General features: G+C 43.0%; 1 long non-coding RNA gene across 1 annotated transcript in view; it reads left to right on the top strand.

The window, feature by feature from the left end:
- Positions 1–549: 549 nt before the first annotated feature.
- The window catches only part of LOC133422408 (uncharacterized), a 453,225-nt gene continuing 432,754 nt past the window's right edge, over positions 550–21,020 (top strand). Inside the window, exon 1 of the long non-coding RNA XR_009770741.1 lies at positions 550–640. This is a non-coding gene — a long non-coding RNA (uncharacterized LOC133422408). The remainder of the gene's footprint in view (positions 641–21,020) is intronic.

The following is a 21,020-nucleotide window of genomic DNA, read 5'->3' as shown; positions in this document are numbered from 1 at the left end:
GAGCCGAGGAGAAGCTTCAGCTTGAAGCTGTCATCGGGCCTCTGAACACGTCTGCCTCACTCTATCAGCCCTCCCTCCTCTCCCTCTCTCTCTCTCTGCCTGTGTGTGTGTGTGAAGTAGTCAGTGTGTGTGTGTGTGTGTGTTGTGTTGCTCCAGGAATCGGCGTAAACTGCTGTGGAGGTGCTGAAATCGCAGGCGCCGGCAGACGGACCCGGGTGCAGGCAGACCCGCCGCCCTGACACCGCCGAGACCGCCGCTCCCTCTCCCGGACTGACAGGCCAATCGCAAGCCGCCGCCGCCGCTCTCCCTCCCTCCCTCCCTCCATCCCTCCATCCCTCCACGGTGAGCCTTCTCTCTCTCTTCCTCTGTCTTTCCCACTCGCTCTCTCTCTCGCCCTCCCTCCTCCGCCTCCTCCTCCTCATTTCTCTCTCTCTCTCTCTGTTCGGTTTTCATTCCTTAGCGCTCAATCCGTGTATCCCCTCCTCCTCCTCCTCCTCCTCCATCCTCCACCTCCTCCTCCTCCTCCTTCTTCCTCACACCTTTTGGTCAGGAGAGGAAGAGGAAGCCCAGCCCAGGGAGAGACGCTGAGAGGATGAAACTCTGACACGCCGACAGACCACAGGGAAACAAGAGCACAACTGTGAGTACAGCAGTCCTTTCACCTCTCACTCAGGCTTAACGCTGTCACACACACTCCGTCACACACACTCCGTCACACACACACGTGTCCGGCACATTCACTTCACACACACAGTGACTTCCCTCCACTCGCTCGCCGAGCCGAGCATCTCTCAGCTCAAGTGTCTTTGTCTGTTTTGGGGCAGGTAGAAACAGAGTCTCATCGTCGTCGTTGTTTCCATGTGTCTGTGTTTGTGTCGCCTCCGCCGGCCGGGCTTTGTCTCGTTTCTCTCACGTCGCAACAACAAATACAAACAACAACAAAGCAGCAAAAGTGCTTCACACTTTCACTTCTCACTACTCTCCCCTAAAAAGTCCAGCTTCATCCTTTTTCCCTCCATGTCTTCGTGAACCCAGAAACATCCAAGGTCAGGGAAATGTTTCCAAACACTTTGCCTCGTGTTGGGAGCTTTATTTTCTCTGCGTCTCCTGCTTTTTTATGGGTAATAAAGGAATGTGATGCGGTGTCCTCGTCTCCCATCTTAAACGTATAAGCCGCTATGAGCCAATAGATGCCTGAGGGGCACAAAGAAGGGGCGTACTTTCTTCTCCCGTGGCACTATAGCCATCCCGAGCCGTTATTATTTAGCGCTCAGCCAGGGGAGGTCTGCACGCCAGGCTGATCTGCGCCATTTGCGCCACACTATTTTATTTATTTATTTATTTTTTTGTGATTATGTTCCTGCTTTTTCCGTCTCTGTGGCCGAGTGCGATTTCCCATTTCCTTCTCCCATTTGGAGGAGCGGGGAGTATAATATGATAGCCCGCTCACATGCAGGGGAAGTGCAGACAGTGGATCTGTGCAAGAGGACACAGATTGCATTTCCCCCGGAGAACGCTCTCGCTGTATTAAAGGCACTGGAGAGGCTGCTCGGCACTTGTCATCAGCTTCACCAGTAATGCCGGTGAGGCGGTGGGGGGCGAGGGGCGAGGGGGCGGGGGGAGACGTGGTGTTTACAGCCACACTCTCATTTAAAGAGCTCCCACTGGCCCCGAATGCCGCAGCTGCATCACACCGGCCCATTGCATTCCAGGTTATATTACATTTGCAAAGCCCAGGATATTGTGAGGACGATCTGATGAGTAAATGTAGGAAAAAAATGAAAACACGGATATGCTAAACACCACACGGCATATTAAATCTGTTGTCGGACGGTAAAGTCCCGGAGTAATGGCTCGAGCATTTGCATTTTTACGATGTGGCTTAAAAACTTGAGTTTCTGGTCCCCCTCTTTCTCTCTCCTTCTCTCTCTCTCTCTCTCTTAATAGCCTCTTGTTCATTTCTAATTCTAATGATTTTCTTGCATGTTCGGTTGCCATAGGTGTTATTTTTCATGTTTTCCAACTTGCTGAATCCAAATGAGGGATTGATTTTGACTGTTGGAAATGAGCAGGGGCCCCCGGGGCCCGCCGAGGCTCCGGTTGCAGATGTGTCAGCAGAAGTTGAATGAAAAGCTGGAGATTGACATCCTCTGCTCTCGCCGGCCTTGGCAAATGTTCCGAACCCTTGTGGTTACACGCACAAAGATGCAATATTCAATCAAGGTAAACAAGACAATTATGCCTCCTCCTCCTCCTCCTCCTCCTCCTCCTCCGTTTTCAGGCCGTGCTGCAGAAAAACACGTGATTAGTGGAGGAACTTTTTCTCTAACTGACCATCAAAGCCCTGAGATTTGAGGTGGGAGAAGATTACAAAAGCTACATCACAAAAAAGTAATTTAAACTCTCTCAATTAATGCAAGTTTCATTTCAGAGTTTGCCTGTGGCTTTCATATGAAATTTATGTAATTTAAATGTGGGAAGCCTGTCTGCCTCTGATGGAGTCCCTAACCAATTTAAGTGGAGCTTTTTCCACGTTGTATGCGTCATTGTCAAGGAAAATATCGTAGTGGAGTTAATAGCCTTTTATGCAAGGAAACATATTTAATTACATATATCTTTCACTGCAAAGCGGGCACCCCAGAGGTGCTGTTAACGCAACTCTGTGATCCCTGCAATTATTAAACAGCTCGTGAAGGCGAGATAAGTTACTGTCACTGTGTATTTATTACTCTCCGCTCACGTGTGTGTGTGTGTGTGTGTGCACTTATTGATTACATAGTTGGTAACCGGTCTTGATCATCAATACAGATCCTCACACAGTAGGACCAGATAGTCTTTCAGCCATCCCTGAAGGCTCAATTACGCAGCATGCACAAGGAAATGTGGGGGGATGGAGATCAGCTTCTGACAAGGTCGAATTATATATGTCAGCTTCCAATCATTTATTCAGCCATGTCTGAATGTATAAAGAAAGACACTTTTGGGGAGTCGATAAATGCTCCATGCCACACTTAACTGATTAAATTATGTCCACTGGAAGAGGGTTGGGTGGGGGGGGGGAGGTTCATCTCCCTCTGGGTGTTTTTCCTTTTCCACAGCCTCCACCTAACTTTGTGATATTGGATTCCAGTAATTGCACATCTTGAATAATGACTGATGGAGTCCACTAATTTGCCGGCTCCTGATTACGATTGCGAGACCATCATACGTTTTCCTCTCGTGACACGGAGGCCAAGTTGATGCTGCCGTCGGCGCTTTTGTTCTCTGCTCCACCATCGTTCCTGGGCGATAGACGAGGCGGCTTACTGATGAAGAGCATGTGCTCCAAATATTGAAAAAAATACTTGTTTTCTTTTCTTTCACTCGATGGTAAAAAGCCAGAAAACAGAATTGATGAGCGAGCCTGGGAAGGATAACCTTGCTGCATGAGGAAGATGGTAATTGTGGAGGAAGAGGTGCTGCTGATTAAATACTGGAGGAGTTGTTGGAGTTTGAAAGTTTTGATGGGGGAGGACACTATGGGGCTAGAACAGTCTCATAATTCACAAATACACACACCGATCCACAAATGCACAGGACAAAATTCACAAATGCACAGACCAATATTCACAAATGCACAGAACAATTCACACGTGCGTAGGGCGATATACACAAATGTGTTTTTGATGCACACACAAATATAACCTGATTTACAAACGTTTTTTGTCTGTGAGCTGCGCTGGATTTGCGTGTGACTCTCGAGATTGGCTGAAACAACGGAAGACATCTGATTGGTTGCAGATCCTTCAGTGTTAAAAAAAAAACGTATTTGTGGATTGAGTCATGTCAGGGGAGTCTCAAAAGTCACACGCAAATCCAGCGCAGCTCACAGACAAAAAAAAAACGTTTGTAAATCACGTTATATTTGTGTGTGCATCAAAAATACATTTGTGTAACTTGTCCTACGCACGTGTGAATCTTGTCCTGTGCATTTGTGAATTTTGTCCTGTGCATTTGCGGATCGGCGTGTGCATTTGTGAATCGGTCTGTGCATTTGTGAATTTTGTCCTGTGACATTTGTGGATCGGCGTGTGCATTTGTGAATCAGTCTGTGCATTTGTGAATTTTGTCCTGTGCATTTGTGGATCGACGTGTGCATTTGTGAATTATGAGACTGTTCTAGCTCCATACAACACACTTTTACCTGCGGTTCAGAACGGTTTTATCTCCAGAGAAGCAGCTTATGAGCTGGAGGCTTGATTCAAGTGGCGGTTTACTCTGCGTTATGTAATAATAGTAACAAATGCACAGGACAAGATTCACAAATGCAAAGACCGATTCACAAATGCACACGCCGATCCGCAAATGCATTGGACAAAATTCACAAATTCACAGAGCGATTCACACGTGCGTAGGACAAGATACACAAATGTATTTTTGATGCACACACAAATATAACCTGATTTACAAACGTTGTTTTGTCTGTGAGCTGTGTTGCATTTACGTGTGACTTTTGAGACTCCCCTGACGTGACTCAATCCACAAATACGTTTTTTAAACACTGAAGGATCTGCAACCAATCAGATGTCTTCCTTTGTTTCAGCCAATCTCAAAAGTCACACGCAAATCCAGCGCAGCTCACAGACAAAAAACGTTTGTAAATCAGTTTATATTTGTGTGTGCATCAAAAACACATTTGTGTATATTGTCCTACGCACGTGTGAATCGGTCTGTGCGTTTGTGAATTTTGTCCTGTGCATTTGTGGATCGACGTGTGCATTTGTGAATTATGAGACTGTTCTAGCTCCATAGAACACACTTTTACCTGCGGTTCAGAACGGTTTTATCTCCAGAGAAGCAGCTTATGAGCTGGAGGCTTGATATTACTCTGCGTTATGTAATATTAGTAGTTTAAGAGGTTTGTTTCCAGTTTTGAACAAAGAAAAGACGGTTACGTGTCAAACCTGTCCTCTCACAGTTGTGTCAGGGACTCGATTAAACGTCACACGTGACCTCAGAGGTGCAGAACAACAGTTCCATCTTCAACCACGACTTCACATCTCTGTTCGATAATGACGTGAGGACGGGGAGGGACAAACGCAGAGAAGCTGGACAGTTCAGGTCCAAACATCTTTTTAATGGCCTCGGACTACCAGCTTTATATTTAGTAATCAGATCAAATAGTCAAATATTCAACCTATACTTGTTATTGACGGTGAGCTTTGGGCCGCTCAACCATCCTTATGTTTTGACAGAATTGATATTAATGAAATTTAAGATGGACAGTGATGGGGAAGCTTCTCAGTATATCTGAAGTTTGAAGGCCTACGACTCCCAACCTCCCAACTTGACGGACAGCCAGAGCACCACTAATTGCAGACTTATGATTTTTTTTTACTCATTTTGACGGTGTCAAGAGGGAAAACCACCAATTTTAATGGTACTAAAATCTACTACAAGAAAAAAACCCTCCACCTGATCAGATTCCATTGGCCGTCACTTACAGTATCGGCCTCAGATGAGCCCAGAGTGATATAAATGTCAACATAAGCATGCACTTAAGAGATTCAGAAGATTTCTCCACTCTGTACATTAAGGAGAAGTGGGAGAATGAACTGAAGACCAACATTACTGTAGAGGAGTGGCAGAGTATGTGTGAAATACAACACGCAACTACAATTTCGAGAATATGGCGAGAATTCGGGTGGAAAAACCTAACCCGCTTTTTCATCACTCCCAAATTAAAAAGTAAACAAACACGTTCCCAGCACTCATGTTGGCGTTTATGTGGTGAAAGGGAAGCCAATCATACACACATTTTTTGGGGATGTCAGAAACTTAACCCATTGTGGGAAAACGTACACGATATAATTAAGAACATCCTGGGTTATGAAATACCTAAAGAACGTAGTGTTATGTACCTTGGGAACTTGAATCAATATGTCCTGGTCAAAGACGGATATTTAATAAAAATACTACTGGTCACGTGTAAAAAAACAATAACAAGAAGATGGTATAAGGTTGAACCACCAGCTGTGAATGAATGGGTAGAAATCATTAGAGAAGTCCATAACATGGAGAGAATGACGTATAGACTTAGAATGAAGGAAAATGTCTCTTTGACTAAATGGGAGAAATGGACCCGATGGGACACGGTGGGGAATACTTGAAATCTGTCTTATTCATATCTCTCTCTCTTGGATCTATTGTAATTTAATAATAGACACATGTAGCCGCAACTGTTGTAATTGTTTTGTTCTTTTGAAAATGTTCAATAAAAATTCAAGTTTAAATAAAACATAAGCATGCATTTGTTTGGTTTGTTCAGTGTGAAATTGGTAAAATTACAGTTTTAAGATGGATCGTAAATAAATCTGGATATGCAATGTCATGTTTGGGCCATAGGAGTTCCTCTCAGTGTATCATGTAGGCTGTATGAGCCTCATCTAAAGTTCTGACGGTGCATTTGGATCATCATCTGTGGATTTACTCTGAACAGCTGAGGCTGATCCTACTTTTAATACCTTTTTCTATGAGTTTTGTCTCCAGTCCAGCTTGCTGTCGCCCCAATGAAGCGGCACGGCTCATGGGGGTACAGTACCACCACGGACTTTTCCTTTGGAGATGAAGTTAATCCACGGGGCTCTTTGCTGTTGATGGCGAGGAATGTGACATGTTTTGTGTTGGCCTTTACTGTAGAACCAACAACCTTTAATGGCTTCCAGGTTGGGACATATGTCCATAAGGAGGTTCTGGCGTGGTAGACAATTGGTTCTGGTTCCAAAGTCCTGGTGTGACGTAGAGACAGGGACAGAATCTGAGTTAATCAGTTTTTATCCTTTGTCCTGACTGGGATAGCATACTTGACATGGGCCAAGTGTTTTTAGGGTCCAGGAAGGTCAACTTCCATCCTCCTGATATATAGATATACTGTACCCTGTTCCCCTTTGGATCTGGGTTCCATGGATCTATTCCCCTTTTGGTTCTGGGTTGGATGGATCTGTTCCCTCTTTGGTTCTGTGTTTTGGGAGAAAATCGATTAAGGCTCGAGAGTGGTCGGCTGCACCAAAATGAATCACACACACTCGCTTTTGCTATAATGATATATGAACCTTTATTACCACAAGAAAAGCAAGCATTGCATAGAAGACACAAACACAATTGCTCTTTTGCTAGGATAAAGTGTCAAGTTATCCCCCACAAATGGTAGAGCAATATAACTAACAATTACACAGGGCTAAGGCCTTACTCTTACCTCGACACAGAAGACTGGAGAGCCGAACAGTCCTGGCAGAGTAGCCAAAAAAACCCTGGCTGGGTGTCGTGCACGAGACCCGCAGCTGACTCTGACTTGAACTTCCGGCTGTCCCGTCTTTATAACTTTCCTAAGTCTTGGCCTCCCGCCACGTAGCTCGCGTCCCACGGGAACTGAGTCCCGTGTGAACAAGCCACATCGGGGGTGCCTCTCTCACAGACCTTTATTAATAAACAGCAGGTGCAGAGCTGATATGAGACTGTGTTTTGGGAATTCAGGGCATTTCCAGGACACAGAATATATTTTTCTCCCTTCATTCTGCATTGGAGGTATCTGTTCCCTTTTGGTTCTGGGCTCGAGCCATCTGTCCCCCTTTGGTTCTGGGTTCGATGGATATGTTCCCTTTTGGTTCTGGATTGGATGCATCTGTTCCCTTTTGGTTCTGGATTCAATGGATCTGTTCCCCTCTGGTTCTGGATTGGATGCATCTGTTCCCTTTTGGTTCTGGGTTTGAGGCATCTGCTCCCCTCTGGTTCTGGGTTGGAGGCATCTGCTCCCCTCTGGTTCTGGGTTGGAGGTATTTGTTCCGTTTTGGTTCTGGGCACAAGGCATCTGTTCCCCTTTGGTTCTGGGTTGGAGGCATCTGTTCCCTCTTTGGTTCTGCATTGGAGGTATTTGTTCCGTTTTGGTTCTGGATTCAATGCATCTGCTCCCCTCTGGTTCTGGGTTGGAGGCATCTGCTCCCCTCTGGTTCTGGGTTGGAGGCATCTGCTCCCCTCTGGTTCTGGGTTCGATGCATCTGCTCCCCTCTGGTTCTGGGTTGGAGGCATCTGCTCCCCTCTGGTTCTGGGCTTCAGGCATTAGTCCCGTATCTGGAAATCAGGGCAAACAGTGCAAAGCTATTTTTGTGTTCAGTCATCACCAGAGGGCAAAACAAGGAAATATGATTTTTGTAAATTACCTTGTTAAAGTCCTACAGCGAAATCCTCCTGCCAACAGTGTTTATTTAGTCCATTTTATTACAAAGTTTATAGCCGCCCTGCATGGGCTTTTGCCACTCGGTCACCATTTAATCAGTCCGTACCCCCAGCATTAACCTTCAATTCCTCTCTGTCATTCTCTGCAGGGTCACGCAAAGTATCATCAAATATTTATAATATTAATAACTGCCTTTAGGAAGGAAAAAAGAGAACATAAATAAATCAGCTCTGCAAAGCATTCGATTAAGAAGTCCATTCCATGTAATAAATGGGTGAGGGGGAAATAAAAGGGCAGTCACGGGGCGAGAGGGGTGAGACGTTATAGAGCCGGGGAAGACGGAAGCGGCGAACTCGTACCCGCTCGGATATCGGAATTCTCCTGGATGTGATTTGTGTAAAATGTGCCTGATCCTGCTTGTGTTTGTTCTGAGAGCTAATGCGAGCCTGAGAGAAATCGTTGTTGTGGATGGCTCGAACATCCACAATCCCTGGAGGGGGTGGGGTTGGTGGGGAGGGAGGGAGGGAAGGAGGGAAGGAGGGAAGGAGGGAGCCTCCTACACCAACAGACTCCAAATAGACAAACGCAGACACCCACACACACATGCGCACACATATGTACGCGGAGCTGTTTAGCATGGAGGCTGATTGAGGCCGGGCCCAACATTAATTATCTGTTTTTCAGCCGAGGTCTGGTGACAGTGATTAGAGTGAGGGGTTTTTGGAGAGTGCTGCACATGTGGTCTAATGAGGAAAACTGGCCTCTCTATAGAGCTCTCCAGGCACACTTGATCTGCTTTGTGGTTCAGCGTGAGCATGTGTGTGTGTTTGTGTGTGTGTGTGTGCAGGCAAGTGTGTGGGCGTGACTGTAGATCCTCCAGGCTTGCTGCTGGGAAAGAGACACTCTGAATCTGAAGTTTAGGAGCTGATGTAACACCGGTGGTTGAGACGCTCTCATAGTGTCTAATTGCTGATTAATTGTTGTCTTATTGTGACGATTAATGTTTGGTTCCACCGGTCGTGGCCCCTTTTTTTGGCTTCTCCAGTGCCCCGGCTCATTCCCGTATCCCGTGGAGCGAGCTGCTTTCCTTTGCAAGAGTATTACATATAAACGTCCAAACTTTTGGCGAGACCGAGCCAAAAATACTCCGGCGAGTCTTGTGTTGATCTGCAAACAAAGGGAAGATTTCTCCCAGGGTTCAGGCTCCTCCGACCTAGATGTGCAACAACGTGCTGCAGGGGTTTCGGAGTCTGAAATGAAACCAAATGCACAAATGTTTCCCGCGGCAGGAGCGGCGGATTTGGCGTAGCTTGAAATGGTACTTTTTCTTTGACTAAAAGCACTGGTCCGGCACATCAGCTCCACGGCGTCGTCAACTAAATCACGTTTGTGTAAATGCCAATGTCGGTGCACACCTTCGACTGATAGATTTCTGCCTGCGCGAGGTTGGCTTTAGGCAACGGCCTACACGTCATTTTCCACACCATTTTGTCCCAAAGTCGATTACTTTGCCTCTGCAGCTATGGCCGCCTCTGAATTGAACCACACATTTAGCTCACAAGCTGCCAATAAAAGTCAGAGAGCCCGGTTTCCATCAGCGTAATGATATTTCAGCCTCAGTATTAGTTCAGCACTGTTCTCCACAGCAGTTTCTGCTCAATTAAAGAGGGTCCATATTTAAATACATAGAAAATCAGAGGGCTGGCCGGGCCCGTGTGCATTCAGATGTGCTGTCAAACGGTTAAATGATGAAGTTTGAAATGGATTTTTTAAGGAGCCACACGCTCCACACCTTTTTGAGTTTGAACAAGGGGGAGCTGTTCATTTTCTAGCTGTGAAATTTCCCTTCAACGTCACTGATGTAAATTAACTTTCGCAAAAGGTACGGTAAGTAAGTGAAATGTGAAATAATTCATCAAGAGTCAGCCATGTAAGAAATGTGATTTTCGCCGGCAGAAAGACTCGTAGACCATTACCACAAACAGAGGAAGTAGATTAAGGGTGGGGCCGCCGCCCTCCCTCCGTCTCTCTCCGTCTCTCGCTCGCTCTCCGGGCCAAAAAGTATGAACAGTGTATTTTTCACCAAAAAAAAAAAAAAACGCCTCTCGCAGCTAAAAAAAAAAGGCATTTATCCTAATAACGATAAAAAAAATACCAATTCAACTCCACCTTTTCAACTATAAAACTATTTCGCTCTCAGATCTGCCATGTTTGTTACACAAATCCTCATCAACGGGAATTTATCCTTTTCTTTCTTTCTTTCTTTCTTTCTTTCTTTCTTTCTTTCTTTCTTTCTTTCTTTCTTTCTTTCTTTCTTTCTTTCTTTCTTTCTTTCTTTCTTTCTTTCTTTCTTTCTTTCTTTCTTTCTTTCTTTCTGGCTCATTTCCTTCCTTCCTTCTTTCCTCCTGCTCTCTCCTTCCTTCTTCCCTTCCTCTTTTCTCCCTTCCTTCCTCCCTTCCTTGTTTTCTCCCTTCCTTCTCCCCTTTCCTTCCTTCCTTCCTTCTTTCTTCCTGCTCTCTCCTTCCTTCTTCCCTTCCTCTTTTCTCCCTTCCTTCTCCCCTTTCCTTCCTTCCTTCCTTCCTTCCTTCCTTCCTTCCTTCCTTCCTTCCTTCCTTCCTTCCTTCCTTCCTTCCTTCCTTCCTTCCTTCCTTCCTTCTTTTTTCCCTTCCTTCCTCTTTCCTCCTGCTCTCTCCTTCCTTCTTCCCTTACTCTTTCCTTCCTTCCTTCCTTCCTCCCTTCCTTCCTTCCTTCCTTCCTTCCTTCCTTCCTTCCTTCTCCCCTTTCCTTCCTTCCTTCTTTCCTTCCTTCCTTCTTTTTTCCCTTCCTTCTTTCCTCTCCTTCCTTCTTCCCTTCCTCTTTTCTTCCTTCCTTCCTTCCTTCCTTCCTTCCTTCCTTCCTTCCTCCCTTCCTTCTTTTTTCCCTTCCTTCCTCTTTCCTCCTGCTCTCTCCTTCCTTCTTCCCTTACTCTTTCCTTCCTTCCTTCCTCCCTTCCTTCCTTCCTTCCTTCCTTCCTTCCTTCCTTCCTTCCTTCCTTCCTTCCTTCCTTCCTTCCTTCCTTCCTTCTCCCCTTTCCTTCCTTCCTTCTTTCCTTCCTTCCTTCTTTTTTCCCTTCCTTCTTTCCTCTCCTTCCTTCTTCCCTTCCTCTTTTCTTCCTTCCTTCCTTCCTTCCTTCCTTCCTTCCTTCCTTCCTTCCTTCCTTCAACGCAGAACCATAAATCAGTTTTACACAAAAACCATATCAAAGTGAATTTAATGTTTTTACCGCTATATGACAAATTCTTATCGTGAGGAATTTTTTTGACGGTTTATCGTGAACGGTAAAATATCGCCCATTCCTACTCGCAGCACAGGAAATAAATGCCAGCCGGTGTCAGCGCCGTGCACTCGCAGCTTTGGAACCTCTATTGTCTTCCCCACTTGGACCACTTCGCCCGGGTGTAGCGGGAAGTGTCATTTCCCATAAATCCCTGGGAGGAGGCGTCCGTCAGAGCTGCCATCTCCCCTGTGCTGCACCTGTAACAGGAGAGCGAGGTGACAGGTGTGCTGGACGCTCCCATCAAACGGACACACACTTATGCACACGGCGAGAAGATTGCTTGCTCTCCAACCTTTTTATAAGTTTCTCAACAAAAAAAAAAAAAAAAAAAAGAGGGATTTCAGCAGCTATTGAAGAGCTGGAGAAAAGAAGAGTGAATCAATTTACGCATCTCTATATGATTTGAATATCTTGAGAGGCATCCAGGTATAAGTAAGCACCTTTTTAAATAAACATTAGACCGGGTCTACTGCCTTCGTATTTTGTCATTTTAATAAATGACCAGATTGCAAAAAAAAAAAAAAAAACGCAGAGCATGCAAGGTCGCGGTATCTGTCAAACATCACTTGCCACACAATAATTGTTTCATTATTATATTTATAAATGCTGCATAAAAATGCTTGAGGTTAAAATAAAAAAAATAATAATAAAAAAAAGTCTTTTTATTTTTTCCTCTCTTCCTTTTTTTTATCTGATTCAGCTGTCAGCACACATGCTCCATCATCTGCGCTCCAGGAAATTAGAAAGGAGCAACGTTTGACAGTACAATTTCACAAAACACAGCCGCGCCATCATTTCATTTTCTCTGAGCCATTTTTTTTATTTATTTATTTCATTATTGTCTTTTGAAAAACAAACAGGGCGATAACGGCGGCTCCCCCTTTTTCAGGTCATTCATCCTTGTTGTCGTTGTTACGCTTTGCTCTAACCTTCTAAAGATTTGACCCGGGCCGATTAGCCGGCACGCAGGTCACATGTCCCCCAATCGTTTTATGCAGAAGCCGACTACCACGAGCAGATTTTATGATTTTTATTCTCACCAGGAGGATCTAGACCAAAAATGTTGAAAGAGCCATATTGGACCAAAAACACAAAAAACAAATTTGTCTGGAGCCACAAAAAATTAAGTCTTGTATAAGCCTTAGAATGAAGGCAAATGGCGAAAGGCAAAATGTTGAGAAAAAAGTCGAAATGTTGAGAAAAAAGTCAAAATTTCGAGAAAAAAGTCGAAATGTTGAGAAAAAAGTCAAAATTTCGAGAAAAAAGTTGAAATGTTGAGAAAAAAGTCAAAATTTCAAGAAAAAAGTCGAAATGTTGAGAAAAAAGTCGAAATGTCGAGAAAAAGCTTGAAATGTCAAGAAAAAGGTCGAAATGTCGAGATTAACGTTGAAGTACAATCTCGAGAAAAAAGTCGAAATGTTGAGAAAAAAGTCGAAATGTCGAGAAAAAAGTCGAAATTTCGAGAAAGTCGAAATGTTGAGAAAAAAGTCGAAATGTCGAGAAAAAGCTCGAAATGTCAAGAAAAAGGTTGAAATGTCGAGATTAACGTTGAAGTACAATCTCGAGAAAAAAGTCGAAATGTTGAGAAAAAAGTCGAAATGTCGAGAGAAAAAACTCGAAATGTTGAGAAAAAAAATGTTGAGAAAAAAAAGTCAAAATTTCGAGATTAATGTTGAAGTACAATCTCGAGAAAAAAGTCGAAATGTTGAGAAAAAAGTCGAAATGTCGAGAGGAAAAAAGTCAAAATTTTGAGAAAAAAGTCAAAATTTCGAGATTAATGTTGAAGTACAATCTCGAGAAAAAAATCGAAATGTCGAGAAAAAAGTCGAAATGTCGAGATTAAAAAGGAAAGGAAAAAGGAAGGAAAAAGGAAGAAAAAAAGAGAAAAAAAGGGAAAAAAGAAGAAAAAAAGAAGAAAAAAAAGAAAAAAAAGAAGAAAAAAAGGTCAAACATTTTTGAAAAAGCTCCAGGAGCCACTAGGGCGGCGCTAAAGAGCCGCATGCAGCTCTAGAGCTGCGGGTTGCCGACCCCTGATCTAGACCTTGCTGTGTTTGAGTCCCGACCGAGACGGTAAAGAGTCATCAGCTGCCGTTCAGCCTTGGCAGCTATACATCACCAATGTCTGTAGCTGACTGCTGCTTATCTCTCAGCTATCGATTAGAGGGCTCTGCTGTTGCAGGGGGGGACGGGGGGGCACCGGGGCCAGTCAATGGAGGCATTTCATTCTCCTTGAACATCTGCTTTTTGATCTTTGCCACTGATTGGTGGGGCTCATCCTGGTACCGTGGGTCTTTTTTTTTTTTTTTTTTTCTGCTCCGTGCCATGAAAAGGGAGTGGGAGGAGAGCGCTGAACACTTTGGTGTTGGCAGCCTGCTGAGCTTCTCGCCTATGTGCGTGGCATATGTGCGAGAGTCCCGTTGTGTTCCCTCCTCGTTGCCAAGAACCCACAGATCTCACTTAAAAGTTAGATTCAAATTTGCACTCTAATTTCAGTACATTATAATTCCATCACAGAGATATGGAGACAAAAAAAAACAACAAAGAAATCCACCCGAGAAGTTTCTGTGGATCAGGTCTCAGCCGCTCTGGTGCAGGTGTAATCTGGGACAACATTGAGATAGTATCTGACGTGGTTGTTGGAGGCACTTCTTGTGCATTTAACGTTGTTTTATATTACTTGACCATCTGCACCAAGTGTCAGTGAAAGGAATGAACACATAAGCTCAACAACCAGCCATCATGGATGGTACGAGCCTTTCTCATAAGCTGCTGCTCGAGGGAACAGTGGCATGTGAAACAAACATTGGACTTCATTCATGAAAGACAAGAAGTGTCTGAATTAGAGTTTAGAGTTTGCTCTAAAATTACTGGAGTCCAGCTTAAAGAGCTCTGCTCTCTCTGGAAAGCACGGGTGGTGCAGAAAGCAGACAGGATACTCTCCCACCCTGATCATGCTCTGGCCAGTCTCTTTGCAATTATGCCCTCAGGTCGGCGGTATTATGTGCCGGTGCGGAAAACAAACCGCTATGCAAATTATTTTATTCCATCTGCCATAAGGCTGCTAAATGCACAATGAATCTTGAAGTTTTCTTGCCATGAACTTTACTGTAAACTGTGAACCATGAAGTATTTGCATCCTGCTCTGCTGTGCTGTCACTGGTTGTGGTTGGATATTGGCTGTTTGGTGTATTGTGTTTTGTTGCTATGGACAGGCCGACTGTAGAAATGAATTGCCCTTTGGGACTAATAAATTATTCTGAATCTGAATCTGAATCTTTCAGGTAAAGTTGCTTTCGTCAATGAAAATTATGACTAAATATCAACGAACATTTATCACCTGAGGAAAAAACGAGACGAGACGCAACGAAAATGCTGGTCATGTGACGATAAGGATAATTCAATATATAATGGAATATTGTAGAGGAATAAAAACGAGACTAAAACGTAGATTACAAAATAAAAACTCTGTTAAAATGTGTCTTCACTTGTGGAAAAATAAATATGTTGTACACTCAAATTAGAGTCTTCTGTATCCGGAATGAATGTATTCTTAAGTCTATAAGGTAACAATAATATAATAATAAGATAACCTTGTTTGAATTGTAAAATGGGTTTGGCTAAATACAATCTTTGACTAAAACTAGACTAAAATGGACAATTCTGACTAAAATAAGACTAAAATGCTCAGACTTTTAGTCGTCTGAAACTTGACACGACTAAAAGGAGAATGAACGTGACTAAAACTAATAAAAACTAAAATGATAGCTGGACCCAAAGACTAGACTCAAACTAAAATTGAAACAGGCTGACAGAAACTACTTTCATGTAAAAAAAAAAAAAAAAAAGTATTACATTTTAGCTATTGACAACTAATTTTTTTTTTTTTTTTACTCTGGATCTGAACATGTGACTTGACAACAAAGTTGATGCACTCAGGTCTTCAAAACTGAGCGTTTTCCTTCCACAAATATGCATTTATCGACTGAATCGCTTCACGTGGAGGCTCTGACACTGACAACCACTCAAGGACAATAAAAACAGTCTCTAACATGGATAGAAGCCTAATTATCTCAGGTTTTCTATTCCGCCTGCAGATAATGTCTCCAGACCATCTGCTGTTGCAGCTTGCAGGAAGTAGTAGTTACTCGATGTTACTCCAGTGGAGTATGTTCTAACCTCTGAGCACTGAGGGTAAATGAGCTACTATTGGCATTCAGGAGGGATTGAATAGTCTGAGAAGTGTGTTCACGTAGTTGAGAGGCTCATGAAAACATTACCTACAGTCAGGTGTTCAGTGTCTGTCAACACAGGCTTCATAATAACGGTTGTGTGAATATCATTCAGCGTTTCAGGGTCTCTGAAGAGAAGATGGAGACCTGGTTGGTGCAAAAAAGAAAAAAAAAGGCTCACATATACACTCCTCCATAATTTGGAGTTTGGGGAAGATGCAAAATAAGAGTTGCTCTTTCTGGAAATATTACTGTAACATAAGATACAGTAGCATTCGATGCAGCAACATTAGATGCAGCAACATTAGATGCAGCAACATTAGATGCAGCAACATTAGATGCAGCAACATTAGATGGAGGAACATTAGATGCAACATTAGATGTAGCAACATTAGATGCAACATTAGATGTAGCAACATTAGATGCAGCAACATTAGATGCAGCAACATTAGATGCAACATTAGCTGTAGCAACATTAGATGGAGGAACATTAGATGCAACATTAGATGCAACATTAGATGTAGCAACATTAGATGCAGCAACATTAGATGCAGGAAGATTAGATGTAGCAACATTAGATGCAACATTAGATGCAACATTAGATGCAGCAACATTAGATGCAGCAACATTAGATGCAGCAACATTAGATGGAGGAACGTTAGATGCAACATTAGATGCAACATTAGATGTAGCAACATTAGATGCAGCAACATTAGATGCAGCAACATTAGATGCAACATTAGATGCAACATTAGATGTAGCAACATTAGATGGAGGAACATTAGATGTAGCAACATTAGATGCAGCAACATTAGATGCAGGAAGATTAGATGTAGCAACATTAGATGCAACATTAGATGCAGCAACATTAGATGCAGCAACATTAGATGCAGCAACATTAGATGCAGGAACATTAGATGCAGCAACATTAGATGCAGCAACATTAGATGCAGCAACATTAGATGCAGCAACATTAGATGCAGCAGCATTAGATGCAGCAACATTAGATGCAGCAACATTAGATGCAGCAACATTAGATGCAGCAACATTAGATGCAGCAACATTAGATGCAGCAACATTAGATGCAGCAACATTAGATGCAGCAACATTAGATGCAGCAACATTAGATGCAGCAACATTAGATGCAGCAACATTAGATGCAGGAACATTAGATGCAGGAACATTAGATGCAGCAACATTAGATGCAGCAACATTAGATGCAGCAACATTAGATGCAGCAACATTAAATGCAGCAGCATTAGATGCAGCAACATTAGGTGCAGGAACATTAGATGCAGCAACATTAGATGCAGGAACATTAGATGCAACATTACATGCAGCCACATTAGATGCAGGAACATTAGATGCAACATTAGATGCAGCAACATTAGATGCAGCAACATTAGATGCAGGAACATTAGATGCAGGAACATTAGATGCAGCAACATTAGATGCAGCAACATTAGATGCAGCAACATTAGATGCAGCAACATTAGATGCAACATTAGATGCAACATTAGATGCAGCAACATTAGATGCAGGGACTTTAGATGCAGCAACATTAGATGCAGGAACATTAGATGCAGCAACATTAGATGCAGCAACATTAGATGCAGGAAGATTAGATGTAGCAACATTAGATGCAACATTAGATGCAGCAACATTAGATGCAGCAACATTAGATGCAGCAACATTAGATGCAACATTAGATGCAGCAACATTAGATGCAACATTAGATGCAGGAACATTAGATGCAGCAACATTCGATGCAACATTAGATGCAACATTAGATGCAGGAACTTTAGATGCAGCAACATTAGATGCAGGAACATTAGATGCAGCAACATTGGATGCAGCAACATTAGATGCAGCAACATTAGATGCAACATTAGATGCAGCAACATTAGATGCAGGGACTTTAGATGCAGGGACTTTAGATGCAGCAACATTAGATGCAGGAACATTAGATGCAGCAACATTAGATGCAGCAACATTAGATGCAGCAACATTAGATGCAGCAACATTAGATGCAGCAACATTAGATGCAGCAACATTAGATGCAGCAACATTAGATGCAGCAACATTAGATGCAGGAACAGTAGATGCAGGAACATTAGATGCAGCAACATTAGATGCAGGAACATTAGATGAAGCAACATTAGGTGCAGGAACATTACATGCAGCCACATTAGATGCAGGAACATTAGATGCAACATTAGATGCAACATTAGATGCAGCAACATTAGATGCAACATTAGATGCAACATTAGATGCAGCAACATTAGATGCAGCAACATTAGATGCAGCAACATTAGATGCAGGAACATTAGATGCAGCAACATTAGATGCAGCAACATTAGATGCAGGAACATTACATGCAGCAACATTAGATGCAGCAACATTAGATGCAGCAACATTAGATGCAGCAACATTAGATGCAGGAACATTAGATGCAGCAACATTAGATGCAGCAACATTAGATGCAGCAACATTAGATGCAGCAACATTAGATGCAGGAACATTAGATGCAGCAACATTAGATGCAGCAACATTAGATGCAGGAACATTACATGCAGCAACATTAGATGTAGCAACACTAGATGCAGCAACATTAGATGTAGCAACATTAGATGCAGCAACATTAGATGCAGCAACATTAGATGCAGGAACTTCAGATGCAGCAACAAAATGTTGAAATGTGTAATAAGATCAGTTCTTTTTTACATCTCTTATACGACTATGACATTGTTGCAAGACATTGACTTGCCTTATCACTCTTATGTTATATATAATTTAATACATACTGCATTGACATGTTATTCATTTGTTTATATTTAAAACTATTCAGCTGCATCCTTTTTTTTTTAATAGTGAATTCAAAAGTCTTCTCACCTCAACACTGTAAACAAACTGTCTGTCTCTGCCATTATTTTATACCGCAATGTAAATGTAAATAACTATTCTCCTCGTGATGCCCTGGAAGCTCTCTTTTTCATTTTGGCAAAAACACAACTTGTATTTCTCCAAATGTATTAAATGTTATGATGGACATAAATGTCAAAGTCTCGCTGCATCGTGGGAGAAATGGAATTACAATAATCAATATTCTCCATCTCAACCAACCTCCAATAAAATCATCAGAGTTATTACATATTTAATTGATTTTTTTTTTTAAAGACTTGATTTTTAACGACCTAAAAAAGAAATTATTAGAAAGTAGGATATGTCCAGTGCAGGAGATGAAAGGTGAGGTTTTCACCCGATGATTTGTCATTTCTTAATTAGTCTTTTGAATGAAACGGTAATATTCTGTCGGACATTATTTCCTCGCCACCTCTCTATTCATCCAAACATCCGAGGTTATTCACACTCGGTTAACACATCCCATCTCAGCTGGTCAGGTTTTCCAGACACGAGCTATGAGGCAGCATCCCCTCTTCCCCTTCTTGCTTAGCAAATTAAAAATACATCAGAAGGGAGTTGTGAAGACGGAGCCGTCGGTGCCAGATCGAGTAACCGATGAGTCACTGGTTAATGAAACGGAAATGTAAAATCTGAGACAAAATCAAGACTTCCTCGAGGAAGGATCTACGCGTAATGATTGTTCTCTGTGAAGGAACTGGCAGTTCTGGCCATTCGATATGCTCTTTCAGCTTTCAGATTCACAAAGTATCTGGTGTATAGATGCCTCATATCGAATTCATGAGCCAGTCAAACAGGAAAAAAACGCAGCCTTTTCTGTGATTCACTTTCAGATGGAAAATAAACAAAGGCACTTATGCCACTCTATTTTTGGTTCTTGTGGATCCGGAGAGTTCGCCGTTTGCATGATATCTTTCTTATAGGTCTCCTTAACCTTTTGCGGAAGGCTTATTGACTCTCACTAACCTTGCAGGGAGCTGCTGGAGGACAGGAGATGATGAGCGTGCTCGGTGTATGAAAAAAGGCCCATGTGGAGGTTTTTCCGCCCCCATCCTGCCCCTACCGAGAAACGCTGCTACCAACGCTTTGCTCGACCTTTGCCTTCTGATCTCTGTTGCCATGGTGAAGCTCGCAGTGTTGTGAATCCAGGCGCAGCGGATAGGTGTATGGTAACAGCGGCGCAGCGCGGCTTTAATGTACTCGCGGAAAAAGGTACGGCACAAGTGAGAGTGGTGGTTAAAATGCAGGTTAAAAAGGAAATTCTGATCAGTCTACATTTTTCAGTGTGTGTATGTTCCCTCATGACATACATTAACCCTCAGTGTCTGCTCATGCTTGAACAATTTCAGTATTATCCTCCTCTGACCACCACCGGCAGTATGATTGCAGAGTGCATACTGAATACATCACTGCCAGATGCAGCCGTTTATTCGTCTGCTGCTGGCTGCAGGACCGTGGTGTGTGTGAGTGTGTGTGTGTGTGTGTGTGTGTGTGAAACCTGCTGAAGTGCACAGAAAATGAGGGAAAAACTGTGATCATGATACACAACATACTTCCCATGAATCTAAAGCCCAACGGTAAAAGAATTCCTCCCCCATTTCCTCCTTTTTTAAGACACCATTTCCTTTTAATTACACATTCTCCCAGCAGTTATATATCCACATAAAGCCGCACTATAAGACCAAAGTTGAATGTGGCGTTTAATTAGTCGAACAAGCCGTGCATGGAAAACCAGGCGCATGCACCTCATCCCAATGCGCCTGCAACGACTGTAGCCGCCAAGCACATTCCGCTCGTCAAGTTGACTTTTAAGACTGTGACGGCGGGACGGTCGGGGGTCCGCTATACGTTTATTACATAATTGCCTGTCCAGCTCTCCGATTTAGCAAGTCTACTTGGTGGCAGTAACGGTAGTACTGACCCTCAGAACCTGCTGGGGATGAAACCGATCAAATTAAAGTGTTTTCTGCACTATAATGTACGGTGGCCGAGACCCGCCATTGCTGAAAATAAAAGTAACGCTGCAAACAGAAACCAACGCCGCTGCAAATAAAATAAACGCTTAGCAAATAAAATAAACGCTGCTGCAAATAAAATAAAAAAACGACGCAAATAAAAAAGCCACAACGGAAGTGAATTACCGGGGACTATTTTTGCCGATGCACCAGTGTTGCACATTAAAAATTACACGTAGCGACGTTGAACACTAACCTTTTCACTTATTTTCTCGTTGGTTGTTCTTCTTATTCCTCGCTCTTCTTATTTCTTCCTTTTCACTTACGTCCTCATCATCTTCTTCTTCTCCTCTCACGTAAAAAACACCGGCGCATCAGCAAAAATA

Source organism: Cololabis saira, chromosome 21 (genome assembly GCF_033807715.1).
Source record: "Cololabis saira isolate AMF1-May2022 chromosome 21, fColSai1.1, whole genome shotgun sequence".
Classification (NCBI taxonomy): domain Eukaryota; kingdom Metazoa; phylum Chordata; class Actinopteri; order Beloniformes; family Belonidae; genus Cololabis; species Cololabis saira.
The sequence above is the reverse complement of the archived record's forward strand: the minus strand, read 5'-3'. Positions and strand labels throughout refer to the sequence as shown.